Raw genomic sequence first — 11262 nt, 5'->3', positions numbered from 1 at the left:
TCATTAATTCTGTCAAGAAGAATGAACACAATTACACTATCCCACAGTGCTAATCCAGGACAGACCTGTCCAAACCTGTAACTTACTGTAATTAATAACAGACCTAAAAGGAGCACAGTGGTCTGGGCTGGTGATGAATCCTACATGCAGGCAGAGTGAGCAGGAGGACAGACAGGCGAACAGGCAGTAAACTGCAAGCAGGTGGGAGACATTCAGCAGTCAGAGAAACAGTCCTGTGGTCATACTGTGGTCATCCAAATGGGATTTCAAGGATAAGAAACACACACAAAAAGAGTATAGTCAGGTGAAATGAGAAGTCCTGTAGCACAGGAGAGGATCTAGACAAGGTAAAAACCATCTGGCTCAGAGATGGGGAAACAAGTGAAGCACAAGGGAGATCTAAAACATAGTATTACAGCCTAGTTATGGCTGTATTATACTGCAGTTCATAAGAAAGCTCAGCTTATCTTTGATGACCCTTCCCAACCTCTTCATTCCTATTTCCAAGATCTGCCTGCAGGGAGATGGTTTTGAAAGCCTGTGGCCAAGAAAAATGTGCACAAGAAATCCTCTGTTCCCTGAGGAATTGGTATATTAAACACAACTCAGTGACTGGTTCCTGTATGGAGCTATGGGAATATGTGTTATGGTAGCGAAGCTGATTTCAGCACGGTGACGTCATCGCCCTCCCTATGCGTAGCAGGGACCTCGGAGGGCTGGGACTGAGGGAGGTCTCCTTTAGCTCACTCAGCTGGTTCCCTGTTGCATTACGCCGGAGACCTGCGTTCACACACAGGTGTTGCAGGACAAAACGGCGGGGTGGTGCGGTGAGGGCACGATGCAGAACATAATCATTGTGTAGTATGGGCAGAGCAAGATGTGTGTACTGTATACAATACATACTTTTGCATGCCTAGGACTATTGTTTGTATTGAATGTGTATTAATTTTATGTTGAGTATTGTGTTTTTTTAGTTTTGTATGGTGATGCCAAAGACAAATTTCCACCCTTTTGGACAGAAAATAATGTTATATCTTAACTCATATCGTTAATGAAGTTCAGCTTTTGTCTCAGTTCAGTTGCTTTATACAGTAAACTGTGTTCTGTGTCATTGTCTTCATCTCAGTAGGTCCCAGCTGCAGCAGTACAGTCGCTGTGCTGTCCTGCTGAGGGAGGTTTTTGTACGGCTGTGTAACACTGTGTGAACAGATATTTACTGTTGATGTAGTGAACACTCTGACAGTAATAATCTGCTGCATCTTCAGCCTGGACTCCTGTGATGGTCAGAGTGAAGTCAGTCCCAGATCCACTGCCACTGAAACGCTCTGGGATCCCAGTTTGACGGTACGTTGCTCCATAGATCAGGAGTTTAGGAGCTTCCCCAATTTTCTGTTGGTACCAGGAAAGGCAGTCATTGCTTGAATAGCAGTTGCCTACTGCACTGCTGGTCTTACATCTCACAGTGACTGTCTGTCCTGCAGTTACAGATTTCACTGTTGGAGTCTGAGTCACAGTAATCTGTCCTCTGGATTCTGAAAAAGAAACATCATTATATTTATATTGTTTGTTTTCATTGCCAGCATTATATTTTTGCAATGTTCAATGTATTATACTTCATTTATATCTTTCCCCAAAAAATAAAAATAAATAATGAAATTATATCTTACCCTGAGTGCAGACGATGAGTGTCCAGATGAAGATGGTGATGAAAGTCATTGTTGCTGTGGGTTCTGTTGCCATGAAAGTCAGCTCTCAGTCATGAAGTGTTAAACTCACAGGACTATAAACACTCCCAGAGCACTGAAGCATGTGCTGCCAATGCAAAGGGTCTCTTCTATGCAAATTGTCTTCCTTGGTCAGTAAACCATAGACTGTTATTACAGCAGTTGCTTGGAGCAGGGAGATTTTTCTGAAATATGAAAACAACGTTCTTTTATACGTATCTATATGACAAAAAGAGGTATATAGAGTGAAAGTTTGCAGTCTGCACCACAGATTGTCTTTCTCTTATTGCAGATAAAAAACAGATGACACAGTGGCTGCTATCACTGCCTCACAGTTCTTGAGCACTGGGTTGAATTCCTGTGGTGCTCTCTGCATGGCTTTTGTATGATTTCACCTGGTTCCTGGGTTTTCTCCTGGTGCTTTAGTTTCATTCCACAGTCTAAAGCACATACAAGGCTAATTGGCTTCTGGAAAAGTGGTTTGACAATGACCATGTTTGTTTCTGTGTCTGCGGTGTGCTGGACTGCTGTCACGTACTGTACAGGGTGTATCCTGCCCTGTGCTGTTTGCTGGCTGGGATAGACTCTGGTTCCCTCGTGACCATGAATTGGATCAAGCAGCTAGAAAATGGATGGATGGAATATCAATAAAGTCGAACACCGAAATTTATTTTCAAATGACAGAATGATAATCGTTAATCATCATAAGGTAATAACTCTGTTTTTCTGTGGTTATAGTGATCATTTATTTGTATTTTCTTCCCTAAGCCCTAGAAAAACATGTTGAGTGACTCAGTGCTGTCTTTATTCTCTGCAGTGTGGGACGGGGTGTAGTCAGAGGATTTTTACAGGTGTTACAATCCTTCCTCCTACCCCTGTGTGATCAAAGAGACCCCAGAGAGGAGGAACACTAACATAACAAGTGTAGCTGCTACTGGACTGGTGAGATGAGTGAGTCACAAGTTGAAGGCACACTCGAACAGAAGACATACAAAAGAAGACAAGGGAGGACCCACTCCAGATCTCCAGCACTGTCCTTCTGCCGTCTCTGTATTAAAATATTTCCTGAAGAAATAAAGTTGCCCATGATTTTAAAAAAGGGATGAAATAATTTTTTTTAGTTTTGAATGTTTCAAAAAAGCATTTAGAAGATGCAAAAAGAGAGAGGACACACTTTGAGTCCTTCCACAGGTGGGATTCAAACCAGAAAAAAAATCCATTAACAGTCAAAGATATCCAAGTGACCTTCAATAAATTTAGTTTCCATACATCCTAAATTCATTGTAGTTCCGTCTTGATCTTCTTATGACCACCTAAATGTTCTCATTATATGCCAATACAGATGCAATATTCTATTGCTTCTCATTGTAATGCATTTCTAATTGCATTGTCACTGTGCAACGTGTCATTTGACAAATATATAGACTTTGAGCATACAGTATATAATATAATAATTTTCAGAAGAAATCAGGGATGCAAAAGTGTCCCATTTCTTCATTTACGAGTACAGGTAAAGATAGCCACAGTTAAGCTTTTCATTACTCCCCTATAATGTTGTGTGAAAAGTGGGTAGTTTTGAAAAGTACAAGTATAAAAAGATAAAATACGCCCAGTGTAAGAGGGGACAGGAGACAAGGAGATAAGCCTGATAGAGCTGGAGAGGAGAGGAAGAAGACTGATAGGCTGGAACCCACTCAGGCCATGAAGAAACAGAAATGTAGCAGCCCTTTGGTATTGATACTGTATATTGATGTTGTTAATGAGCACCCTCTTGTGGGCATTGCAAGAGCTTTTTGAGTGTAATAAATAGTGTGATGGGCTGGAGCCACAGGTGTTGGTGCAGACAGCATGATGAGTGAGGAAACAGGCCTTCATTGATTAAAGATTATAACATCTCTCACTGCTGAGATATTCAGAAACACTGTTAAGTTAATAAGAATAATGTAAAATAAAGGTGGGTAGCTAGATCTGTCATACTGTTAGAGTTTTGACAAAACACACAAACAAATCTCTGTTGTAACTGAACCTCAGCAGGTGTCTGTTTTCACTCGCAACAGTTTACCTGAGTGTTTTAACCGGAATTGTGTGTATCTCTGTGTGAACCTGTGAAGGTATCTATCTGCACAGGTTTTATGCAAAGTCCGTGTCTGATTCACTAACACTGCAATTAGGTCTTTGAAACCGAAGATACACAACAACAAGATCAGCACAGCAGAGACCAGTGACCACTCTGTTTGAGCACATTATTTCAAGAACAGCAGGGCACTCCCAACTCGTGCAAGTCCATTGCAGCCAATAGATTCAAATCAGTCAATACACTGCATCGACGATTAGAAATTTTTCTATATGCGCTTTCAAGAAGGGATCAAACTCACTGATAACTTCGAGGACACCCATGAAGTTCCCGTTGTTGGGGCGCCCGAAGGTTTTGCTGCATCCCCTAAAAGACAGCCCTCGCTCTGCTAAACACTTCACCACTGCAACCACACTTTTCAAGACGTTAGTCCAATACTCATATTCATTGTCAAACTGTCTTTTTAGTTCTGAATCTAATTTGACCATTATCAGCACAGCACATAACGTATGCAACCATAGCCTTTTTATGGCTCTCCGACAGTTGTTCAGCCAAGCGTGCGGCGGCATTTTTCCAGTCGCTATAGCCTACAGTCAGTCTGGACTGATTATCGCCGTCCTCAAATAATTTACATTCAAAAACAAAACACTGTGCCTTTCGAAGGGGAATACAGCAGCCATTCTCTTGACACACACTCGCCATTTGCAAGTTTTCTTTTGAAGAGGGTTTTAGAGAAATACCTCTTTTGGTGTTTATGTTGTCTTTCTGATGCTGCAACATCCGCGTCTTGGTTTTGACACGATTTCAGGCCCAACCTAGCCCAGTATGCCTGCATCTGTTCATCTATTTTACTCCAGCGTGCTGGGTCTGACCTATACGAAGCAGGAGCTGGTAGCTCCATGGCAGCAGGTGCAACAGCCATTGCGGCGGCTTGGATATGGCTCGTTGATCATATGGAGATGGTGGTGGCGTTTCAGATGGCTCTGCCTCTGACTCATGTTCCTGTGATTCTGTTGCAGGAGCTGGCTCATCCTCATGAGCGGCGTTGATGTAGACTGAGCCCAGGCTAGAGCTCGCTGCAGCTAACTTTTCAACCGTGGTTGCTGTAGCACTGGCTGTAACGTTAGCCGGAAAATTTAGGATAGGGGTCCGGCTCAGCAAACTTGAAATAACCAGCAATCTGGGGATCTTTCTAAGTAGATCCTGCTCACACTGCTCTTTTAGCAGCCATGCTTTTCATCTTTGCGCCTCACTATCATATTTTCTATTACACATTTTGAGGCTAGTGAAGTACAAGTAAAGATGGGGGTTAAATTAAGTTCTTTCTGCTTGAAGACTAGACTTCTAAGCAACAGGAGTTTATGACAGGAAAGGGAGAACTGATAAGGATTCCAGATGCGAGCTAAGAGAGCTAGGGAACTCCCTGGGGACTCCCTGACAATTTGGCCAAAAAGCTGTAAACTGGCCAAACACGTGACCTCCCCCATTTACCATAATAACGAGTGACGTCAGAAGCAGAAAGGAAAGCATATATCAACCTAAAGGTTGTACCAGCACTTGGAACAATATTTCAGTTTTGTTGTTTAACTTCATCTCGGGATCCAGAACCCTATTCTTTCTGTTACAACACTAGCTACCGTAAACTTGATCTAGAGGTTAACTGATGAATCTGACAAAATGAATTTGAACTGCGAAACCATTGCATCTTACCAATCATTGGTTCACAAATTATTCAACACTTTTATGGACCAATGGGGGCCCACAGGTCCATTTAAAAAAATACTCTGGCCAGTCGGGGGCCCCTGATCAATCCAGGGCCCCTAGGCTACAGCCTATGCTAGCCTGTTCTTTAATCCACCCCTGCTTATCCTGCTGTTACTGGCATCTCTGTTCGTTCTTAAGGAAATGTCCACCTCTCCCACTGAGCCCCTGTGTGTCACTTGTCTCCAACATGAACCTGAAGGGAAATTATACAGGGAGGGTCAGAGCTGCTGTCCAGGAAGGCAGTCTCCTGATCCACTTTAGGCACTAACACTTGACCACTGTTACACTACCATCAACGATACCTATCACTCTACTCCTTGTCCACCTTTCAGTCAATCAGATCAGCCGTCTGTGCTCCTATTTCGTGTTTTCAGGCAGAAACAGAGCCCAGGAATGAATACGATACAATGTTGTTTTGCGTAACCTTTAGATAATTGATTTTAATACAATCTCCTCCTTAGATCTTATACAATCACTGTACAAAGCAACTGTGAGTGTCACGCCTTCAGCCCACCACATTCTCACATGGAAGCCCACTCACGCTAATCACACTCCAGCCCCGAGCACATCTGCTAAACGACAATGCTCCTGCCAATCAGCCAACCACGTAACTCCATCAATCAGCGCACCTTCCCCCTCGCACAATTTGCTCAGCGGGTCATTCGTGACAGTGAGGGTCTTCTCAGACAACCTCTTACACCAAGTGCTCATTTAGGGAGCTGGTGTCCCCCAGGTGCAGCCAATCGCCCTAATTCCCTTGGGCTACTGTGAGACTTTATATTCCACAGACTTCCTCTCTCACACTCTTCCTCTCCTCTCTCTATTCCACTCTATTCTTCCTCTCTCACACTCTTCCTCTACTCTCTCCTCTCCTCTCTTTTCCACTCTATTCTTCCTCTCTCACACTCTTCCTCTCCTCTTTTCCACTCTTTTTCTGCTCTCTCTTCCTCTCCTCTTTTCCTCTCTATTCTTCCTCTCCTCTCTCGTTTCCACTCTATTCTTCCTCTCACACTCTTCCTCTCCTCTTTCTCTTTTCCACTCTACTTTTCCTCTCCTCTCTCTCTTTTCCACTCTATTATTCCTCTCACACTATTCATCTCCTCTCTCTTTTCCACTCTCTTCTTCCTCTCACTCTTTCTCTCCTCTCTCTTTTCCACTCTATTCTTCCTCTCACACTCTCCCTCTCCTCTCTTTTCCACTTTCCTCTTCCTCTCACACTCTTCCTCTCCTCTCTCTCTATTCCACTCTGTTCTTCCTCTCTCACACTCTTCCTCTCCTCTCTCTTTTGCACTCTATTCTTCCTCTTTCCACTCTCTCACTCTTCCTCTCCTCTCTCTCTTTTCCACTCTATTCTTTTTCTCACACTCTTCCTCTCCTCTCACACTCTTCCTCTCACACTCTTCCTCTCCTCTCTCTCTGTGTTTTTCTCGCGAGACTGAGTGAGTGCATGGGCGGAGCTTTGGTGTGTTTGAATCGTGTGGCGGTGTTTCTTCACTGGTTTTGTGTTTTTCTGTTTTTCTGTCTTTTTTGGGGAAAAGCGGGGTTCATTTTCACATCATGGCCGGTTCTGGAGGCTCTGACCCCCCAGACCTCTCCTTTGAGAAATTAACTCGACACCATGGTGTGAAAATCTCCCCTGTTCTGTCCGCTGGAGAGGTGCATTCTTGCGGTCGGGGAGGTCATGGGCTGCAGGAACATCAGGTCCGCTTCCCGCATGAGTGGAGGGGTAGTTGTTTTCCTGCAATCTACCGATCTGGCAAACACCCTGGTGGAGAAGGGGGTCGTCCTGAACGGCACCTTCACCCCGTTACTGCCTCTCGCGGCCCTGGCTCAAAAGATCACCCTCTTCAACGTGCCTCCGTTCATGAGGAACGAGCTGCTGGAGAGGGAGCTGTCCCGGTACGGACAGGTGGTCTCTCCGATCAGGAGGGTCCCCCTGGGCTGCAGGGCACCGCAGCTGAAGCACGTTGTCTCTTGCCGGAGACAAGTCTATGTCATCTTAAAAAACCCCATGGAAGAGATCAATGTGGCCCTTAAATTTCAGATTGATAGCTGTGATTGTTGTATTCGTGACTTCGGAATAGGGTCCACAGGGTGAGCGCCCCCTGCTGGCCCCACTAACACCTCTTCCAGCAGCAACCTTAGTTTTTCCCAGGAGCCTCCCATCCAGGTACTGACCAGGCTCACACCTGCTGAGCTCCAGTGGGGCTGCCAGTGGTGAGCTGCAGAGTGATATGGCTGCTGGCAAGCATGTGACATGTGGTGAAGAACTGCCCGGAGGCAGAGGACGAGACACGCAGGGAGCCTCAGCTCCAGGGCGCACAGGAGGCCAGCAGACGACATCAGGCAGCGGAGAGACAGAGCCCACGGCCGGGGTGCAGGAGAGGAGATCGCTGGAGGGAGCAGGTGAGCCCGAGTCGGTGGTGTCCCAAGCAGGAGAACAGACAGTAAAGAGTGGACCACCGCAGCCCTCAGAAGAGCAGGGAGCCCCCCACACCGGAGAGCAAGAGACGAGCGCTGGCGGAGCAGGGGAGCTGCAGAGCCCCGCTGCTCAGGAGAGTCAGGGAGAGAGAGAGAGAGCAGGCAGTGACACCGAAGGAGAAAAACACGTAGACAGCGAAAACTGTAGACACGGTGTGGGGAGGAAATTAGTTAACATCTGGAAAAATAGACGGTGGTTTTAAGACACCGTGGAGAAAGGGCACGTCTACAGCTGTCTGTCCACCGGACTGGGGGTCTCTTCTAGAGCTGTCTGTCCACTGGACTGGGGGTCTCTTCTAGAGCTGTCTGTCCATCGGGCCGGGGGTCACTTCTACAGCTGTCTGTCCACTGGGCCGGAAAAAATCTGTGCAGAGGGCGGTGCAGAAAAAGCGCAGCACGGAGGGCTCGGTGGAGCCCGGGGGCCATGAGTGACTCCGACACCGAGAGAGTGAGGACACGCTGGAGTGTCCTCACCGCCCGGAGCTCCTCGGAGTCCGGGAGCGACAACGAGGGCGGCTTCACCGACTCCTCTCTCTCCTCGGGCTCCTCGGCCCGGCAGAGCTGCAGAGGAGGCTACAGTTTCCAGAGCAGCAGGGAGTTCTTAGAGAAGACTAAAGGTAAGAGGGGAACTGTGGTCGAGGACTTTTTTCCCCAACACCGAGCTCTTTGTCCTCTCCGCGACGTGCCATCTGAAGAGGGGCTCGGGTGCGAATGACTTCAGCGATCAGGAGAGATGGAGCCTGAAGAGCCTATTAGGTAAGATCAGGGCAGGACCGCGGAACGCACCTCAGCACGAATGAGTCCTGTCTCTCACATCACATCACTATCCGTCTGCGTGCTATGTGTCTGTTCCTGTTTTATGTTCTTTCTTTTTTTCTTTTCCTCAAACATGGGCGACATTAGAATAGGGAGTTTGAACACCAATGGGTGCCGGAGGGCTTTGAAGTGACCTGCGGTGTTGGAGATTATCAAAGAAAAGAGCCTGCAGGTGACTTTCCTGCAGGAGACCCACACCGACAGCTCCAACATCGTCGCCTGACAGCGGGAGTGGCAGGGGGACATCGTGTACAGTCACGGGTCCCCTGTGAGCGCGGGGGTCACAGTGCTGTTCTCTGTGGGGTTCAAGCCCCTCTCTGTCGCTGTCCAGGAGGTGGTGAAGGGTCACCTGCTACTCGTGCGAGTAGTTCTCGTGTAGAAAACCTTTGTTTTTATTAACGTTTACGCACCCACCGACGGCGGGGAGAGGGTCACCCTCTTCAGAGAGCTTGAGAATGCGCTGGCGACCTGCCAGCCTGAAGAGCTGGTCTTCCTGGGGGGTGATTTTAACTGCACAGAGAGCAGCACACTGGACACGAATCATGCAGAGCCACATGGCCCGTCGGCCAGGGAGCTGCGCAGGATCCTCGTCCAGTCTGACCTCATTGACATCTGGAGGAGATGTCATGGGGACACGAGGCAGTACACCTGGGCCAAGGTCAGGGGGAATACCCTCTCTCTGGCCAGGCTAGACCGATTCTACTGCCATAAACATCATTACAGCATCGTCAAGCAGTGCTCCATCTGTCCAGTGGGCCTGTCGGACCACTGTCTCACTGTCTGCACAGTTGTTGTGCCATCAGCGAGGTCCTGCAGTGCCTACTGGCACTTTAATACCCAACTGCTTGACGATGCTCACTTCTGTGACTGCCTCGTGTTCTTCTGGCAGCAGTGGAGGAGTCAGAAAGCCCACTTTGTCTCCCTGAGGCAGTGGTGGGATTTTGGCAAGGTGCAGATTCGCCAGTTCTGCCAGCAGTACACTGGAAGTGTCACGAGAGGTATCCGTGAGTCCATGAAGGCTCTGGAGAGAGACATTCTGGAGCTCCATCAGGCTCTGTAGTGTTGTACAGACAGGAGGCTAATTGATGACCTCCACACCCAAAAAGAATCACTCATTGGCCTTCTGGACACAAAAGTACAAGGAGCTCTAATAAATTCTAGGGTTCAGAGTGCATCACAGGTAGACGCCCTGTAGAGATAGAGAAGAAACCAGGCCAGAGCCGGCAAATCCACTGCCTGCGCTCGGAGACAGGACAGGAGCTGCACGAGGCTAGTGAGGACTCGGTCCGCACACGCAGGTTCCTTGAAGACCTTCCACAGGTCCACGAAGAGGAGACGGCAGGGCTGGAGAGGCCTCTCTCCCTGGAGGAGCTCTCCACTGCACTCAGTGGCTTGAGCAATGGCAAGACCCCTGGCCTCGATGGCCTGCCGGCCGAATTCTATCGTACCTTCTGGGCTGTGCTGGGACCTGACCTGCTCGATGTATATGTGGAAAGTCTGGAGCAGGGGGACCTGCCACTGAGCTGCAGGAGAGCTGTTGTCACCCTGCTACCTAAGAAAGGGGACCTGTGTGACATTAAGAACTGGAGACCTGTTGCCCTGCTGTGTGTGGATCATAAAATCCTGTCCAAGGCTCTGGCCAACAGGTTGAGAGTGGTGCTGGGGTCCATGGTGCACTTCGACCAATCGTACTGCGTGCCCGGAAGGTCAATCTTTGATAACATATTTCTGATTCGAGATGTTTTGGCCACCTCCAGACTATTGGGTTTAGATACTGGTCTCATTTCATTAGACCAGGAAAAGGCCTTTGATAGGGTTGAACATCAGTATTTGTGGAGGACCATGAGGTCCTTCGGGTTCAGCCCCGTCTTTGTTGCCATGATTCAGGTGCTGTACAGTGACATCTTCAGTGTGCTTAAGGTCAACGGAGGGCTGAGTGCTCCATTTCCAGTGCAGAGGGGAGTCAGGCAGGGCTGTGCACTCTCAGGAATGCTCTACTCCCTTTGCATTGAGCCTCTGCTACATCAGCTGCGCCGGGTCATCAGGGGCCTGTCCATCACGGGCTGACATCATGGTCGTGGTTGGAGGAGAACAGGATGTCAGGGCGCTACAGACAACTTTGAGTGATTTCCACCAGCTATCATCAGCCAAAGTAAACTGGGCCAAGAGTAGCGCCCTACTCCTGGGGGAGTGGAGCGAGATGGGTCCCCCAGTCTTGCCAGAGAGGCTCAGCTGGACCAGAGGGGGACTCAAATACCTGGAGGTGCACCTGGGAGACGAGGCCAGCGTGAAAAAGAACTGGGAGGGGCTCCTCGAAAAAGTGAAAGGTCGTCTGCACCGCTGGCGCTGGCTGCTCCCCCAGATCTCCTACAGAGGCTGGGTTCTGATTGTCAACACCCTGGT

Source organism: Lepisosteus platostomus, chromosome 16 (genome assembly GCF_059453375.1).
Source record: "Lepisosteus platostomus isolate fLepPlt1 chromosome 16, fLepPlt1.hap1, whole genome shotgun sequence".
In the NCBI taxonomy this organism is placed as follows: domain Eukaryota; kingdom Metazoa; phylum Chordata; class Actinopteri; order Semionotiformes; family Lepisosteidae; genus Lepisosteus; species Lepisosteus platostomus.
Note: the sequence above shows the minus strand (reverse complement) of the source record.